The 21,724-nt window shown below is 40.3% G+C and overlaps 1 pseudogene; it reads left to right on the forward strand.

Annotated features, from left to right (window-relative positions):
* The first annotated feature begins 10,016 nt into the window (after positions 1–10,016).
* Positions 10,017–12,301, forward strand: LOC110565794 (bromodomain-containing protein 4-like; annotated as a pseudogene).
* Positions 12,302–21,724: the final 9,423 nt, after the last annotated feature.

Raw genomic sequence — 21,724 nt, forward strand, 5'->3', positions numbered from 1 at the left:
GCGCCACTAGGCCTGGTGAGTGTCCACATTTCGGTGGAAGACTACCATAGGCAAGGCCCTGAGCTGGGCCCTTATCAGGGAGTCACAAAGAGCCGGGGAGTAAGTTTCAATAATCACCAACAAAACACCACTGTAGGTCAGGTAGTCAGAAATAAGAATGTTCTCACTACATTTATTGTATTTTGACTGGCGGGTGAGATACTCTAAGTTGCTTTAATCCTGATGTTAGGGGACAGTTCTGTTAAGCCAGAAACTGTTTTACTATAGGTTAATGATTTATCTGTACGTTTTCACCTCTAAAACACAGCAGATTCTGTTTCCGGGAGACAACAGCCCTTGCACAGTTTACTTGTAGACAGACTTCGATGTTTTCTTCCTTGGTTTGGTTTTCTTACTGCCATGCTGATCTCCAATAATGATGACCAGGCTTTCAAGACTAGAGAAAAACCATGTGGCTCGCTTTTGATCTGATCGATGTTCAATTTAAAGGATTGCTGAATGCTTCCTTCAGGCATTCCGAAGCTTTAGCCATGACTCTAATGAGAAAATACAAGGATTGACACTGATCACATGGCTGGATTTTAATGGCTGTGTCACTTGTGCTTATTAGGATAGTGGTGCAGTTGACCTGTTCAGCCCTTCAAGTTTATGATTTTTAGATTTAATTCTGGTCCCTTTAAACTTCACTTTTTTTTTTTAAGATTTATCTATTATGTATACATATGTATATGTATATTTATCTATTATGTATTCTGCCTGCAAGCATGCCTACTCACCAGAAGAGGGCACCAGATCTCATTATAGATGGTTGTGAGCCCTCATGTGGTTGCTAGGAATTGAACTCAGGACCTTCAGAACAGAAGACAGTGAGCACTCTTAGCCTCTGAGCCATCTCTCCATTCCCTAAACCTCACCTGTAAATAGACTGATTCTTTTCTGAGCATGTAATACCTTGTGGTGAGTATGTGCTACCTTACATTTCTAACACTTTTTCTTAAAAAAAAAAATTTCTCCTTGGGAGTTACACAGTTATATCAACTGTGACCTTTTTCCTTCTAATGTGTTACTTTTAAGGTTCATTCAAAGTGTTTTTCATTTGTTTGTTTTGTTGTTTTGTTTGTTTTTGTAGTGGGAGACAAAGGGAGAAAACAAGGAGTCAGGTAGTCCAGGCTAGCCTTTAATTTACTGTAGAGCTAAAGCTGACCTTGAACTATTTGTCCTCCTGTCTCCATCTTGTACTTGCTGAAATTAATAGTATCCACTATCATGCCCAGCTTTCCCAAGAATGTTCCCATTGCAACACATAAACTATTGTAGATTGTTATCCTCCAATTCCTAAGCCAATATCATATACTTTAGATTTTTATCTTGCCACCATCTTACTTTGGTTCTGACTTTTTATAAAATAGATTAGCCTATGCTTTAATAACAAATTTGGTCATAAAATCAGACATCAAATGTGCAGTGGTTTAGAATAACTGTGCTATGTTCCTCGGCCATGCAACATGGTCGTTGTGAGTAAACGGGAGTGGGAGATAGGGGGCAGCCTCTTCCCTCTTCCCTGCATCATCCACACTCAGGAATCCTACCTGACAGGAGTCTACTTACATTTATTCTTCCACTGTGCAACCTTGGAGAGAAAATGGAGAAATATCCTGTGGCTCTTTCATCTTCCTTCTGTATAATACCACTTTCCTTTACATATCATTATTCAATGCAAGTAGTCACCTCAAGGTACAAGGAAGTGAAATCTTACCTATAAATAGAAATACTCCATGAAAAAAAAAACTAATTACTCTTTCAACTGTTAAAATAGGCTCAAGATATAAGGATGTAGGGCTCTATTGTGTAGACATTCACCTCTTCACTACCTAGGACTAACTCTCTTAGAGTCTCTGCATAGTTCTATATGGCTCCTCTCTAAAGCTGCTGAGCTCTTGAAAAGGAAGATTTATAAGAGAGAAGCAAATCCTTTTTTGTTCTTTTACAAGAAACTATCTACATTTATAAGATTCTGTGACCTCAAAAAAAAAAAACTGGCTACTTTTTCAAAACAATCTTAAAAACAGGGAACAAAGAGTGAGCTCACCCTTTGTCTCCAACTAATTCAGAGCAATATAAAACAGTATGGTAACAGAACAAAGACAGACAGACAGATTATTGTAATAAAGCCGAGAATTTATAAATAAACTCATGTATCCTTGGATTAGCTGATTCTTAACAAAAGTTCCAAGAGCAGTCAGTAGGGCTATATCATGCATCCTGCTTCCAGCTTCACTGTGTGGGGAACATTTTCTCCCACTGAACTCTGCCTTGCTGTCCCCATCATGATAGACTGAAATCTCTTAGCAACAAACATTTCCTGCCTTAAGTTGCTTTTGTTTTCACGGTAAAATGAAAGCAAATAATCCAAGAATTCCTTATAAATTCATAGTTAACATTCTCCTTGACAGCTGCTATTCTTTATGCTTGTTAGTTTGTGTGATACTTAAAAACTAACATAATGAAAATATTTTTCAACCAAGTACAACATAAAATTGCTTTATGTCACTGCCCTACTACAAAGTGAAAACATTAGTAAACTAAGCTTAAATTCAATGAGCTACCATTTTAAGGAAGAAGCCCTGGATAATATTGTATGTTTCCTAACCTACCCTTGTTCTTTCTAATGTTCATTGTCCAGCACTTCCAACTCCCATTATTGTTTACACTGGCATTTAGACAAATTTCCAAAGTACCTTGTCCTAGTTGAGAATGTAACCAACTGCCATAAATGAATGTGCAATTGTGTTTCTTACCACCTCTGATCAGCAAGGGATATGATCTCAGGTGTAAGAAAAGCATTGATTATGGAATGAATTGTGTTCTGGCAAGTTCTCATATGTTGAGCCAGACATGGTAGGACAAGCCATTAATCCCAGCACTCAGGAGGCAAAGGCTAGAAGATCTTTAGTTTGATCAACATGGTAAGTTCCAGGCCAGCTAAGACTACATAAAGCTTGTCTCCCAAAAGAGCTCTCATGTTGCATCTCCGCCCCACACAATATGACTGTATTTGCAGATAAATCCTTTAAGGAACAGTTAAGGCTAAATGCCATTACAAGATGAAAATCTAATAGGATTAGTCTCTTTAAGAAGAAAAAGAGACCAGGGAGAGACCTCTCTTTCTCTCTGTGACAAGAAAAATGTCGTGTAAGAATACAGAGAGGAAGCCTTACCAGGCCACAGAAGATGACAATGCAGCCACTCCTGATGTGATCTGATAGACTAAGATCAGAAGGAAGGAGAGGAGGACCTTCCCTATCAGTGGATTTGGGGAGGGGCATGCATGAAGAAGGAGGTGGGAGGGTGGGATCAGGAGGGGAGGAGGGAGGGACTTATGGGGGGATACAAAGTGAATAAAGTGTAATTAATAAAAATAAAAAAAATTAAAAAGGGCAGGCAAAAAAAAAAAAAAACGAATACAAAGAGGAGTGCCCAGCCTACAAGGCAGAGAAGTTGACCCGCCAGAAATCCAGTATGCCAGTACCTTGGCCTTGGCCATGTAGTCTCCAATACAGTGAAGGGAAAAAAACAGCATATGAGCCATTCTGTCTGTGGAGTCTGTTGTGGTGCTGCGGCTTACGAACAAGCCATCCTAAAAGAGTTCACGCAGTCAGTTATATATTTGCCGAGAGTCAGTTGCATCCTGTCTTGTTCTCTTGTTTCTTAGGACAGGGTCTCCACAAGGAGAGCAACAGAACAAGAAAACTTGAACACAGGGAACTTCCCAGAGACTCATATTCCAACCAAGGACTATTCATGGAGATAACCCAGAACCCCTGCACAGATGTAGCCCAGGGCAGTTCAGAGTCCAATTGGGTTACATAGTAATGGGAAGAGGGACTGCCTCTGACATAATCTGATTGGCCTGCTCTTTGATCACCTCCCTCTGGGGGGGAGCAGCCTTACCAGGCCATAGTAGAGGACAATGCAGCCACTTTTGATGTGAACTGACAGACTAAGATCAGAAAGGAGAGGAGAACCTCCCCTATTAGTGGACTTGGGGAGTGGCATGCAAGCAGAGGGAGGAGGGAGGGTGGGATTGGGAGGGGAGGAGGGAGGGGCTTATGGGGGGATGCAGAATGAATAAAGTGTAATTGATGAAAAATTTAAAAAAAAATAAAAAAATAAAATGTGAAAAAAAAAAGAAGAAAAACAAACTGAAAAACAAACACCCTCAAGTCCAAATAATCCCTCTATCAATTGCTTTTCTGTCACCACTTTCTATCACAAAACCATTCCTTTTGTCCTTAGTTTCTTTCCCTTCCCTCTGGAACTAAGCCAGTTTAGGACACTAGCTTGCTGGTGAGAAGGTTGTTTGAGTTGACATGCAAGATATCCAAAAGAAATGATAAACTTTAAAAGATTTGGGACAATAGTGAATCTGAAAAATTCTCCTTGCTCTTCAGCAATGAAGCAGAGGGCTCTGTAAAGAAGAAAACAGCAGTTCCCTCCAGATCCATCAACACCCTCCCTCTAAGCCAACTGCACTGACATCACTGGATTCCTGGACTTGGCCTCCTTCTCTGGATCTAACGTTGACTATCACTTTCTGCTAATTAATTTTCATCTAGAGATAAGTAATGTAATTATAAACTGGTAAATATTCCATTTACTCTAGTATATGAAGTTTAAATTTAATTATGTTACAACTGTTTACTTTATAATATGATTATTTTATGCCTGGAGACTCTTATCTGTATTTACTTTTGCTCTTTTTTCATTGTCCACTCATTCCTGAGCCAACTCCACAGAAATTGTTATCATGATTGACAGTTGGCAAGATTTGGCAGCTAATCTTTGTACTTTTATGACTAAGAATTTTTGGAGCAGTAAATAGCAACCACTACTAAACTTTATTGAATGATATTCTCACTCCAAGTCCACTAAATTACAAAATGCCATCCTGGTGGAATTTCTCAGTGTTTGTCCTCATTTCTTTTCTACTAAATCTCCAGATATCAGAACACTTTTATATCTGCCCAAGATATTTTCTTTCGTCATCTCCCTCTCTCTTCTGTCTGTCTGTCTATGTCTCTTTGTCTCTCTTTCTGCTATCAACCAATTTCCAACCCTTCGGTGGCCTCAACATGTTGATGTCGTAAATGCAGAGCCCTAGCACTCCTCCTCTGCAGAGCGCCGTATCTGTATAGCAACTGTTGACTTGTCACTACTTAGATGTGGGTTGCCCTCCCAAGAATTCTTGATTTCTCCCACTCTTTCACTTTCTAAGTTTCCCACAGTTCAGTAATATGATGGCAACCATCCATTTATTCAGTTTTACAAGTCAGAAACCATAGGGTCAATCTTGATCCTTTACTTTCTTTCTCACTTCCATCCAGCAAGTCCTTCTATTTTCACACTCTATCTAGTATCTAGCATTTCACCTCCATCCTCTTGCCTGCACCTGGTTTATGACTAATTTCTCTGTTTTTACTCTTTCCTTCTTCCATCACCTCTCCAATCAGCAAGCAAATAGTTTTCTGAAAAACGAACACCAGATTATATTGCTTCCTGAATATAACTATATGCTCAGGATAAACTCCCAAGCCTTCACGTGACCAACTTCTAGCTCCTTTCCTATCTCTTTCTGTGTGAGTTTTCCCTGTGGCTGTGCTCTAGCCACATGATCTGTGAACTTATTTGAGTCTTTAGAGTATTTGCCCCCTTTTGCTGACACTTCAGCTGAACCACTGTTCCACCAGCTCCACCCTTGGGCCAGCTTATTTCTACTCTCCAGGTTTCAGTTTTCATGACTTTCATACAAAAACTATCCTTTTCACTCCTCACAGCAAAAGTCCTTCATGAGTCAAGTATGCTCCTATTTATCAGCTTCCTACTACTTAACACAATCTATCACTAACATAATTACCTGTTCATCTCTTCTCCAATAATAACAAGAAATTATGTGTTATCACTCTGTATCCCAATTCCTTACCACAGTGTTTGTCATTCAACAACTATTTGTTGAGTAAATGGATAAATAAGTGAAAGAACACTAAGACCACAGCCTCATAACTGGTAGATTTGGGGATTCTGAAAGCTCATTCTTAAGTTCTCTAAGTTCATGGAGAGTAATTTCCACGTGTGGATAATTTTCGTTTGTTGTCTTTATTCTCTTCATATTTTCACACTCAAATCAAACTAATTTACACATACCACCTATACATATGTGCATCCTCAGATGTATAATGACTATAACCACAATGGCAATTGTTTCTAAATTCATGCTCCAAAAGTAGATTTTATTATCCTTTGATTATATCTGATTAATTTTCTAGATCTTCTCCTAACATCCACTTTTATCATTATGCATAGGTTTTATTCAATCAACTTTTTAAATGCTTTGGTATCTTCAAATAGCACAAATTTGTTTAGTAACTACCTCTGTCTTACACAAGCTGTTTCTTGTCTTCCTTACCTAATTCTCTGAATAAAGAGAAGTTACACTTAGATTTCCTCAGTCCCCACGAATAAGGCCACCTAGTCTGTTCCCTCTGAATGTAAGTCTGGTTAAGAATCCTTTTGTTTAAGTTACAAAGGAGAGGCCAGACATGAGCTCTGATTCAGTGTCTGGGATCCCTATAAAAGAACAGACTTCCCTGTCTGTTCAGGTATATGAATGTGCGGTGGCCGTTCCTGGCTGTCTTTACTCTGTATCTGTCTGTGTGTCTCTGTGTTAGTTACTGTTCTACTGCTATGAAGAGATACCTTGACCAAGGCTATTCTGATAAGAGAGGACTTGCTTACTATCTTGTATGGTAAGAAGAATGACAGCACAGAGCAGACATAGTGCTGGAGAAGTACCTGAGCATTCTACATCCTGATCCACAGGCAGCAGAAAGAGAAAGATACTAAGTCTTGCAGGGCTTTTGAAACTTCAAAAACCATTCAGACACACTTCCTCCAATAAGGTCTGTAGAATTGCTATTAATATTTAACATTGATTCTTATAATTATTAAGGCAGCAGTTACTTAATGCACTATTATATAAATAACAGATGCTTATTTTATCATATAAATAAAAGACACTATTATATAAATAACAGAAACCTGTTGGATTTTTAATATGCTTTAAGCACTGGTGTTGGGCAGAGTTTAACCCTCTAACCTATTTTGTTATCTCCAAGTTCTTGCCACTAAGTCATCCTGTCTGGGCTAGATCTGCTCTATCACTCTGTCCTCATGGCCATGTGCTCATTCTCCATTTTCCCCATGGTGACTTCTTTCTCTCTGGCTTCTGCTACATATTCTGCTCCTTCTCCTCCTGTCTTCTCCTCCCCTCCCAGTCTAAACTCCACCTGCCTCTCTTGTGCTGAATCACAGGCTTCAGTATCTTTATTAGCCAATCAGGGATAATTGGGGAGCATTCCTTACATCATGTGGATACAGGAGATGGTTCAGCATTCATAACAATGCCCATGACTGGGCGGTAACCAAATCTCAGGCACATCAGCATCTGAAAACACAGTACAGAAGATCCTGATCCAACAAGGCCACAGCTCCCAATCTTTCCAATCCTTCTAAAATAATGCCACACCCTGGTGGCTAAGAATTTAAATATATGAGCCTATTGGGGTATCCTTGTTCAAACTACCATGGTCTCTCTTTGTGTTTCTGTCAGTTCTGTTAATTGGAGGAACAGATCTAAAATGAAAGGGATGGGGGAGATGAGCCATACCAAGACCAGAGCCTCCCACTACTACCTGTAAATTCTGAAATCGTTTTTCATCCACCCTGAGTCAAGACTCCACTTTGAGATTAATTTTATAGCACAAGTTAGGCAGCGTTGTCTCTACTTGAGAGGAGAGTAAGCCAGCCCCCAACGTACCTTCAGAATGGGCAGCAGAGCGAGTTTATAACAGGCTGGGCTTCCTCAGTGACCTGTTCAGAAAATGTTCTATAGTAAGCATAAACTTCAGTTAGAGAAGCCTATGATGTTTGGTATTGTGTTTTAGCTGATGCAGCTAAAGTGCATATTTCAGTCTCTTTTGCAATTAGCTTTGGATGCATGAATGAATTATTATTTAAGGAGTGTGACAGAAGTAATATATGTGAAACACTTTTAGAAATGGCCTATAAAATCTCCCATGCATGCTCTTCCTCCATTCTCCTTACCCAGTTATCAAATAAATGTAAAGGACTTTAAGGCTCTATTACAGAGTGAAAAGAAGGATAATACAGGCAGGTCCCCAAATGAGTAGTTTTAAAAAGCTTCCTGCCATTTAGAAGCACCTGTTTTATATTTCACTAAATCTTTTGTGTTAACCATGGAAACTTGAGGTTTTATGGATTAATGTTTGTATCCTTTACAAATGTGTATGTTGAAAGCCTGACTTGGTATGAAAGAATTTGAGATGGAGCATTTGGGATGTAATTGGAGCAATATGAATAGAACTGATGGTCTTATAAGAAGGGATGTTAACTGGGCATAGCAGTACATGCCTATAATCCCAGCACTCAGAAAGGCATAAGCAAGAAGATCTCCATGAGTTTCAGGATAGCCAGTCCTATAGAGAGAGACCCTATCTCAAAAACAAAGAAGAATGCAAAGAATTCTCTCTACATCTCTCTTTCTCTCCTGCCCTGTCTAGTCTTTCTTTCCCATGAGAAGTTGACACAGGGAGAAGACAGCCATCTTTTTTGTTTGTTTGTTTTTTGTTTTTTCATTTTTTGAGACAGAGTTTCACTGTGTAGCCTTGACTGTCCTGGACTCACTTTGTAGACCAGGCTGACCTCAAACTCACAGCGATCTGCCTGTCTCTGACTCTCTGAGTACTAGGATTACAGGTATCCACCATTGTGCTAAGGACAGCCATCTTTAAGCCAGGAAGAAAGAGGATCATAACCACAAACCACACCATGCCATTGTCTTGGTCTTGGAATTTCAGATGCCAAAAAGTGTGAAAGTAAAATTCTACTACTTAAGCCACTTTTTGAATTATATTTTATCACAGCTAATACAGAAAGATTCGTTTTCTGTAACAATGATATTTGACTAGTAGATGTATACAGGGTAAAATATTTTTCGAGAGGTCCTTCAACTGAACTTTCTTGTTCAAACATTTCTTCACTCTAGTGTTCCATGTCCAATTACGCCATGTTAATCCCCCAAAAGCAAATCTCCACTTGTGTTCAGTCCATTAGTAGTCCTCTTTAGTTACCATATGAATAAAATAATTCTACCTTTTCTGTCTTGATTTGTCCTCAACATACATCCTTTTACTACATGTTCATATATCTCATGTTTCAAGCCATACCCTGAGAGAACCAGGCCTGACTCCCCCTCTCCCCTAGAATCCAGTGACCTCCTCCAGGAATTAGGCCATAGGTCAACAAATATAAGAAGAAGATAATAAAATTCCCTACCCAAGGAATAGCCTAAAGAAAGCCACAAGAACGGGAAGGTATCTTATTTCAAAGTAGGGCATCTGTGCTGGGCAGCCCATCTTGATAATAGAACTTCCATGGCACAGAAACCTAACATTCCTGAGATCTATAGATAGCTTACTCAATGTTAGTTAGCCACAATCACCTTATAACAAGCTTGCCCTTGCTGAATGTCACCAAGCTGTGTAACTGCTAAGCTGTAATTTCCCCAACTTCATTGTCAACCAATAAAACCCTCTTCCCCCTGACCTCGGGCTCTACACTCTACACCACTGCATTAGTGACAGTGTGGGCCCAAGCTTGTAATAAAAGACCCTTTTGTGTTTGCATCGCAATTGACTCCTTGGTGGTCTTTGGGGTCTGTGAGACTTGGGCATAACAACACCTTTTACATTTTATATCCTATTTACTACTGACTAAATATATCTTTTGTGGTCTGCTCTCTTGCAGTCAAGAAACTGAAGCAATGGTGCCCACGGGTGAGTGGGACCTGAGAGTATGAGCTCAGCAGACAGCACGGGTTAGGCACAGCTGGCCAGCACAGCAAGCAGCATGCAGCCTAGCATCTCAGAGTGCCTGGTGTTATGGAGAGCCGCCCTGGGAGAAGATTGAGAAGTTTGTCAGTAATGAGGGCTGAACTAGAAACTCCCGAATGTCTAAGTGGAGGCACAGGCTCAGCCACAGCAAGCAAATGCAGCCAGGTCCAATCTTCTACCCTCAGAGACCTCCAACCCTAATAAGCCCAAGAGACAGGACAATCAACTGCAATATCTGCTCAAGACACTATGGAAACACCAGTGTGTGTGGCTTTTTGCAGCAGTCTTGGATGGCATCAAGCTGAACCTCCCTGGTTACTATAAAATCATTTAAACACCCATGGATATGGGAACAATAAAGAAGTGCTCAGAACTATTACTGGAATGCTCAGGAATGCATCCAGGTCTTCAGCACTCTGCCTAAAAATTGTTATATCTACATGAAGCTTGGAGGTGACAGCTTGTTAATGGTAGAAGCTCTGGAGAAGCTCTTCTTGCAAAAAAAAAATAATAATAATGAACTGCCCACAGAAGAAACTCAGATCGTGATAATCCAGGCAAAGGGAAGAGGATGAAGGAGGAAAGAAATAGGGACAGCACATGAATCAGAAGAAGAGATCAAATGTAAGCACATGTCCTGTGAGGAGAAACAGCAGCTAAGTCTACACAGCAACAAACTTCCCGGTGAGAAGATAGGCCATGTGGTACACATCATCCAGTCGAGGGAGGTGTCACTCAAGGACTCCAACCCTGATGAGACTGAGATTGACTTTGAGACCCTGAAACCATCCACATCTCCAGAGTTGAAGCACTATGTCACCTCCTATTTGAAGAAGAAAAAGAAACTTGAAGCTGAAATCGTTGATGTGATTTCTGATTCTTCCAAGATGAAGGGTTTCTCATCCTCTGAGTCGGAGGGCGCCAGCGAATCCAGCTCCTCTGACAGTAGAAACTCTGAAACACAGAGGGCTTTCAAGTAAAAAAAAAAAAAAAGAAGAAGAAGAAGAAGAAAAGAAAAGGGGGAGACAACATGGGAGGTACCAGGAAAAGCATCATCACCATCATCATCCACAGATCCACCCAGCTCTGGCTCCTGGAGCCTAGCAGCCACCCCCACCTCCCCAGCAGCCTCCTCCACCCCCATCTCCACAGCAGCAGCAGCAGACCTCACCCTGCCACAGATGCCCTCCATGCCACATTAAGACTGGTCTAGGGATGAAGTCCTTGCCAAACCCTTCACCACTGCCCAAGTACCCATCCTGGAACCACAGCTGCCAGGCAGTGGCTTTGACCCTATTGGCCACTTCACCCAGCCCATCCTGCAACCACAGCCGCTGGAGCTGTCTCCTCATCTGCTCCAGCAACCTGAGCACAGTGTTCTACCCCACCTCAACCAGCATGCCATGATCTCTCCTCCAGCTATGCGCAATCTGCTGCCCCAGCAACCATCTCATTTTGACCCAGGAAGTAGCGCTCTTGTGTCTCCAAAGCCTACTCAACCCCCAGCCATGCAGCCTGCCCTGGCCCAGCCTTCCCCACACTGCTTCCATAACCACCCATCGTTCGCCCCCGACCCCAGGTGCTGCTGGCACCCAGCCCCTGGTGGCAGTAAAGGCAATGAGCTTTCAGCACCTTACTCTGACCAGAGCACCACTCCTACCCGCAAGCACCCAGAGAGCATCAAAGCCCCAGTCCTCCTGCTCCAGCCGCCTGAGATGAAGCCTAGAGATGTAGGGAGGCCTGTGATATGGCCCCCAGAGTAGAATGCACCCCCATCACGGGCCCCTGACAAGGACAAACAGAAACAGGATTCAAAAACACCAGCGACACCCTAAGAAGGACCTAAAATTTAAAAACATGGGCTCCTGGGCCAGCCAGGTACGAAAGCATCCGACGACCCCATCCTTCACAGCCAAGTCCTCAAGCAAGAGTTTGGAGCATTTCCACCACCATGCTGCTCAGGAGAATAAAAGCCCTGAAGGCTCAGGCTAAGCACGCAGAGAAGGAGCAGCTGAGACAGATACGCATGAAGAGCCAGAGGATGAGGGTGAGCTGAAACAACCCATGAGGAGGTAGGTACCACAGGGCCAGGAGCAACAGCAGCAGCAGCAACAGGAGGAGGAGGAGGAGGCAGCAGTTGCTGTGGCCACTGCCACTGCCCTCCAGGCCAGAGCTTGACCCAGTCTATGCTGGAACAGCAGAGGGAATTGGCCTGAAAACAAGAGCAGGAACGGAGGGACAGGGAGGAAATGGCAACTAAGATTGACATGAATTTCCAGAGTGATCTTTCGTCAATATTTGAAGAAGAAAACAAGTTGAAAGTACCTAGGTGACTTCCGAATTTTTATGGGAAAAAAAAATTAATAAGAAGTCTCTCCATAGTGTTAGGGGTGGCAGCGGAGGCAGTAGCAGCGGCCAGGGATGTCTCTGGGCCTGGCTCTCCTGCGGGCTCTGCCCTGAGCAGGCCTGACTGGCAGCTGAGGACCATGGAGCCCATCTGGCTTCCAGCCAGCCAGACGTACGTCCTACCATATGCCACCCCCTCAGAGGACGTCAGCTCAGAGAACACCTCAATATGAGTCAAGTGCTGGCTGGATCCAAGGCCTGTGTCCCTGCTTGCAGGGCAGAGACCCCATATACACAGTATAGGGAGAACACATTCCATGAGAGCCCACTCTACACCCAGTGCTGGTGCCTCGGTGCTGGCCAAACTCTGGAGTCCACTGACTCGTCTGACTCTCATATGGTGAATGTGCATATTGTCTGATCATGAAATAAGCACACCTCTCTTTTTAAAAATAGTTAGATGGATGGATGGATGGATAGATAGATAGATGAATAAATAAATGAGTCTTTTGTTTTAGGGAACAGAAGTCTGCTTTCCCAACATACATGAGTCATGAGACAATCATTAAGTGGATTAAAGAATTAAATATGAGATTCCTTTCCTCACAGTGCACATATACATACCACCTTAGATGCCTTTCTGAAAGGCACATCACTAAGAGAAAGTAAAATCTGTAATAAAGAAGCAGAGTTATACTTTCCCCACTTTAGGCATTTTAGTGCGACATTTTAACTCAGTGGTTAAGAATGTGTGTTCAGCAGTGACCCTAACAGGTTTCACATCTTAGTTCATCGATTTCTGTCCTGCATAAGCAAAGAGAACAATTTATCCTCAGTGATCCAATTTCTTTTAATTGTTAAATATGAATAACAATTGTCCAAAGGTGGTTTAAAAACAAAAAGCAAGTCCCAGCATCTGTCTCAATCTGCTGCTGGGTGGATCCTCCCATGTTAGGCTCCTGTCTGCAAGCATAGCAGAGCATCATTAATATTGTCAGGGGCTGGCTCCCTACTGTCGGGTGGGTCTCAGGTTGGGCCAGTCATTGATTGGACATCCCCTCAATCTCTGTTCCCTCTTTTGTGGAAGTGTGGGGGGAGGGGAAGAGACCTGGAGGGGGCAGGAACCTCACAAAAAGACCAAAAAGACAACTAACCCAGAGCCATGGGGGCTTACAGAGACTGAGACATCAACTAAGAAGCATGCATGGTCTGGACCTAGGCCCCCTGCACAAATGTGGCTGATGGGTGGCTTGGTCTTCATGTGGGATAGCTGGCAAGTGGTGGGGGGGGATGTTGTTGCTTCTAACACAGACTCTATCGCCTGCTTTTTGATCACTTCCCCACGGCAGGGCTACCTTGCCTGGCATCAGTGGATGAGGATATGCTCAGTCCTGATGTGACTTCTTGTGGTAGGGAGGGTTGATACAGGGAGAAAAGGGAGGAAAGGAAAGAGGGGATACCCTTGGGATGTAAAGCAAATAAACTTAAATAATTTTTTAAAGCAAGTTATGGCAAAGTTCTGACACTCCATAAGAATGGAAGGGTTGGAAAGCAGAATCACTTTACTAGTGCCTTCAGAACATATAACCGAGGATTGGGACTATTCCCACAAACATAGCTACAAGTGCAGAGGATCTATCTCATAAAAGAATGGGCACCTTGTGGTGAGAACAGAATGGATTTGATTCAACTGGACTTTTAAGCCGATAGTATGATTTGAAAACACTTATTCAATCAATTTCTTTGAAATCTATTTTTCTAAATAGGAAGAAAAAACTACCACTAATATAGGAATAGAAATTGACATAACCCTTGTAAATAGTTTTGTACTTTTGAAACAAGTTCTTTCTCTTCTTCTCTCCCTTCCGAAAACAAGCACAGAATTAATTTCACTATTTTCTTAAGCTTTGTTATCACTGATTATCTGGCTTTTGAACATTCCTCCCATGCTTGCTTTCTACAGATCTCTTTTCTGATACAGTATTTCACAAGATTTGGCTTTTTATATAACTTTTCAGAAGTCATATGAATTGGCTAAAGTGTCCTTCTATTTTCTTTCCAATGAATTAATTCTCACTGTGTTCTAATAAATATATTACACTGTATTATTTGTCCTTGTCGGTGATCTATGATCATGTCTATATATTGATGATCCAGTAAATACACAGTCATTTCTTATCTCAGAAAACATTTACTTGAACTTAAAATCATATCCATTTGAAACATTATTTCAAAAAACAGATTAAAATGTCTTTTGTACAAATATTAGCCAATAATAAATGTTTCTGAGTCTGAAAATTATTAACGAGAATCTAGTTCTAATTTCTCAGTGATGTGACTTATTCTCCTTATCCATATGTCCTTTGTTTCATTTGCTTGTGGGGAAAATACCAAAGAAGACATTTTATTCTCATAACCATTTGCTTTGATATGAAAAACAAGTACATAAATTTATTCATGACTGGTAGGCACTGTGGGAATCTAGTAAAACAAAGGGGGAAATATTGCTACATTATAATGATGAACTATAAATGCCTATATACATTATTTTTTAGAGTCATTCAAATTAATAGCTTCGATCTGCGTGAATCATATAAGGTGCCTATGTAGTAAACAACTGTAAGGAATTTGGGCTTCTATAACAGCCATTTCATTAGTGTTTTATATATGATCCCTTAGATGCTTAAGAAAAACATTTCACTGAATTTTATTTTCATTTAACAACCTATAAGTACTTGAATTTCTTCTCCTAAACATTTGTTTAAAATTCAGTTGTCATCTATAAATTAAATTACGCTACCACTGAGAAAATGTCTCATATCAAAAGCCTCTGCAATCCCATTGTGCTCTGTGTTTTCAGTGAATACTAACAAGCCTATTATATACCAGACACCGTCGGGACTGGAAGATGTTCTGGGGAGCAAAAGAGGCTATACTCTTATACCCTGAAATACAGATATATAGCAAATGAAAGTGCTAGGCTCAGATGTGTGTAGAGGAGAAGCAGGATTCATGCACCAACTCTTCAGAGCTGTCATAAATAGGAAATCTATGGTCATGTGTTTGTGGAGGTACAAATGAAGACAGATCCCATACTGGTTGAAAATAAAACTGGATTCTAAAAAGGAAATAGAGCATAATATCCACTTCCTAAATTCTCCTCTCCCAACTCTCCAGGTGCACATATGAAATTTCTGGATTGAAAGTAAAATTAAATTTTTTCCCCTCTCCTAGTCAAAAGTCCCAAGATACATACCTGCCTGTCAAAGTTTTATTTATAACACTAAGGATTTGTTATCTTAGTTGACATATGTAACATTATTTTATGTTTTAAATCATTTACTTACTCACTCATTTATATGTTTTTGAGAAAGCGTATTGCTATATAACCTAGGCTGGAAGCAAATGCAGAATCCTCCTGCTTCTGTCTCCGACATGCTAGAATTACCAACATGTATAGTACTTATGATGGGATTTTTTAAAAATGAGATATACATAATTATTTTGTTTACAAAAATGGATGACAGTATTGTTGGGGTTGAATATACAACAGTTGTGCCTACACAGCATAATATTAGCTTCTTTCAAGTGGTATAAATATGTTACAAGGTAATACATTCACAATAGAAGATTAAAATTAGAATTCATAAAGGTTGAAATCACATAAAACAATTGATTTTTCCATAAAAACAGTTTTAAAATAATACAAAGTGAATCAGAACATCAATGTGACTAAGCACAGAGATTCCTACACTCTGGTCATTACTTAGACTTATATATATAAGTCTAAGTAATGACTTATGTATATAGTAAAACAAAGGGGGAAATATTGCTACATTATAATGATGAACTATAAATGCCTATATACATTATTTTTTTAGAGTCATTCAAGTTAATAGCTTTGATCTGCATGAATCATATAAGGTGTCTATGTAGAGTCTCTCTGCATAATGTCTGGCTGTCAGTCTCTACGCCCACTTTCATCTACTGCCAGAGGAAGCCTATCTAATGATGACCAGACAAGGCAATGCTCTATGATTATAGCAGAATGTCACTTGGAATCATTTCACTGATTTTTCTTTGCTAGCCATGTTGCTTCTGGGCTATCCAATCCCCAGTCCCTGGCATTCCACGCAATGTAAGGCATGGGCTCCATGCTTCTGAAGTAGTGTTTGGCTTTACCCCAGGTCACTGGGCTCTCTAGTCTCTGGTCTTGGTTATCTAAGTAGAGTCAGGTGTGGGTTCCTTTAGTGGAGCAGGACTTAATCAATCAGAAATCTGTTGGCTACTCTCACAAGTTCTGTATCACCATTGGCCTAGCATATTTGGCAGGCAGGACAGATCGTAGGTCAATGGTTTTGTGGCTGGGTTGGAATCCATATATATCTCTATTTTTTTTTTCAGTAGCCTGCAGAGTATTTTCCTGCAAGAGACAAGAATGTCAGGGTGGGGATTCATGTAGGCACTATCTCAACTTTTCCATGTTCAATGAGTTGTGGGATGTTGTCTTCAGCAATGGTACTCCACTAACTGTGGAAAGCAACCTTTTGTCTTAGCTATAGCCATGGGACCCCTTGAACAATAACCAATAAATGCAACCCAGTCCTTAACTGCTAGCCTTGCCTGTTTATAAGCGATGGCCAGTTGAGACAATATATTCCCCCATTACTAAAAGTCCTCATTAAGATCACTTTCAAGAACTCAGAACTTTTCCACTCTACCAGTTTTCCACAACATCTCCCAACATCATTAATGCTGCCTCTTCTTGCCCCTCCCCTCCATTTCCCTGACACCTGATATCACACATGAATCACCACCCATCCCTGGTCCTCCAATAAAATCTGTTTTATTTCTGCCTCCCAAGGAGTTTCTTCTGTTTCCCCCTATATCAGTCCTCTTTAGCTAACCTCTCTGTGTCTATGGATTATCACTCGCTTAATGGTTAATATTCCCTTATATGCAAATACATACTGTAGGTTTAGATTTTTTTTTCACCAAACCTACTTTATTTAGGGTTCTTATGCACCTTTACCTCTCTTCCAACCCCTCCCTCCTGCAACCTTAGGTAGGAGATTAATAGGAGAAATTGTTCTCTATTATCTACCTCCTGATGATCAGGATCAACGGTCCTTAGGAATTACCAGAATCAGTTGTCATGATTCCAACAGTCAAGCCAAAAGGCCAACAAGTAGTAGCAACATGAAGTCAGCAAAAGCCACAAGACTCAGTTGGATTGTCCGAAGAAGTTCTCTGGAACATTTCTCTCTGCAAAGCCAAGTGTCGGAGCATGAAGATCAGTGCAGTGATGTGGATCCAAAAAGCGGTGTCATCCTAAATGAACATCGGTACAAAGTCCCAATTTATTTCTAATATCAGAGATCAGACCTCTACTCTTGCCTGATGCGTCTAAAACAAAAAGGGGGAACTGTAGAGAGCTGCGGAATGCTATGCCTTAAAGATGGAGCTGGTTTCTGCCTTCCACCTTCCCGATGGTGAGTGCTCTCTGTCACAAACAATTCCACATTTGGCTAAGGCTGAGGATCTGGCTTGCTTCCATGTATGTGGACCTATCTGCATTGCCCACGTGGCATGCCTGGGTTGGCTACCCAGAGGCTATTTAAGCTGTGGGCTGGCTTTCCCCAGGGTCCGTGGATTGTTCAAGGTTCCTGAATAAACTGCATTGAAAAAAAAAAAAAAAAGCGGTGTCACTTTCTGCATAGGCTTCTATATATGTCCTGTTCTTAAAGTCTACCCATGGATGTCGTAAGCTGGCCAAAGTCACAATCCTCACATGAGAGAGCAAAACATCACATGCTGTCTTACTAGCCAACCTGGACAAAACATCACGTGCCCAGCTTGTAGCAAAACATCACATGACCAAACTGAGTCCAGAAACTTCCACTTCAACATACCATGTTCATTTTTCTGTGCCTGGGTTACCTTATTTGCGATGAGCTTTTTTTTTTCCTAGCTCCATCCATTTGCCTGCAAATTTCATAATGACATATTTTTCACCGTTGGGTAATATCCATTATGTAAATGTGCCACATTATCTTTATCCATTTTCTGCTGAGGGACATTTAGGCTGTTTCTAGTTTCTTGCAATGAACCTGGTTGAGGAAGAATCAAGGTGTTAGAATGAAGCTTTGGGGGTGCAGGTATATACCCAAGAGTGGTACGGCTTGGTCTTCAGGGAATCAATTCTCAACTTTCTGGGAAACTGCCATAATGAGTTAGAAGTTGTGCAAGTTTACCTTCCCGCCAGCAATAGAGGAGTGTTCCTCCTTGCTCCACTTCCTTCCCAGCATGAGCTGTCACTTGTGTTATTGATCTTAGCCAATCTGACAGGTGTAAGATAGAACCTCAAGTAGTTTTGATATACATTTCCTCAATGGCTAAGAATGTTGAGCACTTCAAGTGTTTCTCATACATATGAGATTATGCAATTGACAATTTCTCTTTAGTTCTGTTCCCCATTTTTAATTGGGTTATTTGGTGTTTTGATATCTAGTTTTTGAGTTTTTATGTATTTTCGACATTAGTCCTCTGTCCAATGTAGAGTTAGTAAAAATCTTTTCCCATTATGTGTGCTCCTGCTCTGTGTAACTGATGGCATCCTTTGCCTTATAGAAACTTTTCATTTTCATGAAAGACTACTTACTTGGTGGATTACATTTACTGATTTTTTTTGTATATTGAGCCGCCACTGCATTGTTAGGATAAGTCTACTTGATCATGGTGGATAATCTTTCTGATATGTTCTTAGATTCAATTTGCAAGTATTTTATTGATGATATTTTGCATCTCAATTCATAAAAGAAGTTGGTCTATTATTATCTTTCTTTGTAGAATTGACATATGGTGTAGGTATCAGAGTAACTATAGCATTATAGAATGAACTGAGCAATGTTCCTTTTGTTTCTATTGTGTGGAATAATTTGATGAGTATTGGTATTAATTCTTTGAAAGTCTGATAGAATTCTATGCTAAGACTGTCTGGCCCTGGCCTTTTTGTTGTTGTTGAGAGACTTTTAATGACTGTTTCTATTTCACTAGGCATTATAGATCTATTTCAGATATTTATCTGATCTTGATTTAATTTTGGCACGTTAACTGAGAAAATTATCCACTTCTTTTAGGTTGTCTATCTTGGTGGAGAACAGGTTTTTAAAGTATGTTCTTAACGTTTCTTTAGATTTCCTTGGTGTCTGTAGTTATGTCTCCCTTTTCATTTCTGATTTTGTTAATTTAGATATTTTCTCTCTGCCTTTCAATTGGTTTAGATATGGTTTGTCTATCTTGTTAATTTTCTCAAAAAACCAACTCTTTGTTTCATTGAATCTTTGTATTTTTTGTTGTTTTTTTTCTGTTTTATCAATTTTATATGATCATTTCTTACTGTCTACTCCTCTTGGATGTGATTATTTCTTTTTGTTCTGGAGCTTTCATGTATGCCTTTACGTTGCTAGTAGATTTCTCAATTTTTTTTTATGTGAGCTTGATTTACGTAGTGCTATGAACATTTCTTTTAGTGCCACTTTCATTATGTCTGATAAGTTTTGGTATGCTGGGTATTCATTTTCATTGAATTCTAGAAAGCCTTTGATTTCTTTCTTTATGTATGTCTTTTCTATTTTTCATTCAGTAGAGAGTTGTTCAGTTGTAAGCTTTCTGGGTTTTTTTTTTTTCTATTTTTTTGGATATACATATTTAATCCATGGTTGTCAGAGGGAATGCTGGGTATTATCTTGTTTGTCTTGTATCTACTGGGACTTGCTTGTCAGAGAATGCGGCCAGTTTTGGTGAAAGTTCCATGAGATTCAGAGTAGAAGGTATGTTCTTTTATATTTTGCTGAAATGTTCTGTGTGTGTGTGTGTGTGTGTGTGTGTGTGTGTGTGTGTGTGTTAGGTCCACTTGGCTTATAGCATCTGTTAGCTCCAGTATTCCTGTTCAGTTTCTGACTGGGCCATCTGTCTATTGGTGAAAGCAAAATATTGAAGTCAATACTATCAGTGTGTAAGTAGCGATATGTGATTTAAGCTGTAGCAGTGTTTCTTTTACAAACTTGGTTGCTCTTGTGTTTGGGGAATAGATGTTTAGAATAGAAGTGCCATCTTAGTGAATTATTTTTTCCTTTGATGAGTATGTAGTGTTTCTCCCTGTCTCTTTTGATTAGTTTTGGTTTGAAGTCTATTTTGTTAGATATTAAAATGGCTACATGGGCTCTCTTAGATGCATTTGCTTAGGATATCTTTTCCTACCCATTAGCTGAAATCATGACTTTCCTTGATGTTGATGTTGGTTTCTTGGATGCAACAGAAGGATGGATCCTGTTTTCCTATCGATTCTGTTAGTTTGTGTTTTAATATTTTTTTTTGTTCAGTATGTTTAGGGTTTTGACTATTATGTGCTCCAATTTATTTATGTTCTGTGTGTTTCTTGTACTTTTATAAGCATCATCTTCTTTAAGTTACAAAAATTTTCTTCTATGATTTTGTGGGAAACATTTACTTGGTCTTGAGCTGTGTTTTCTGTTCTTTTTCTATACCTATTATTCTTAGATTGGTTTTTTCATAGTATTCCAGATTTCCTAGATGTCACTTAATATTATTGCAGCTTCATCTTCTTCAGTCACTATTGGAGCATCCAATTCCAGACAGTCTTTGAACAGCTTGGCACAAGTGCAATCAGCATTATCTGTATCTAACTTTGGACAGATACAAAATATATTAGTTACATTTCTGTTGCTGAGATAAAATAAAATAACCAAGGCAACTCATAGAAGGAAGGGTTTATTGGGGCTTACAGTTCCAGAGAGGTAGGAGTCCACCATGTAGGGAAAGCCTGACAGTAAGTGATTGCCATGGCAACTGGAGCACAAGTTTAGAACTCATATCTTTTGTTGTTGTTGTTGTTATTCAGATATATTTTATTTTATTCTTTTTATTAATTACAGTTTATTCACTTTGTATTCCACCTGTAGTACCCTCCCTTGGCCCCTCCCAAATCCCCCTTCCCTCCCTCTTCTCCATCCATGCCCCTCTCCCAGTCCACTGATATAGGATGTCCACCTCTTTTTCCATCTGATCCTATTCTATTAGGTCTCATCAGGAGTGGCTGCATTGTCTCCCTCTGTGGCCTGGTAAGGCTGCTCCCCACTCAGGGAGAGGTGATCAAAGAGCCAGCCATTGAGTTCATGTCAGAGACAGTCCCTGTTCCCATTACTAGGGTAACCACTTGGACACTGAACTGCCATGGGTTACATCTCTGCAGGGGTTCTAGGTTATCTCCATGAATGGTTCTTGGTTGGGGTATCAGTCTCAGAAAAAAACCCTGTATCCAGATTTTTGGTTCTGTTGTTCTCCTTGTGGAGCTCCTGTCCTCTCCAGGGCTTTCTATCTCCCCCTTC

Source organism: Meriones unguiculatus, chromosome 21 (assembly GCF_030254825.1).
Source record: "Meriones unguiculatus strain TT.TT164.6M chromosome 21, Bangor_MerUng_6.1, whole genome shotgun sequence".
NCBI lineage: Eukaryota > Metazoa > Chordata > Mammalia > Rodentia > Muridae > Meriones > Meriones unguiculatus.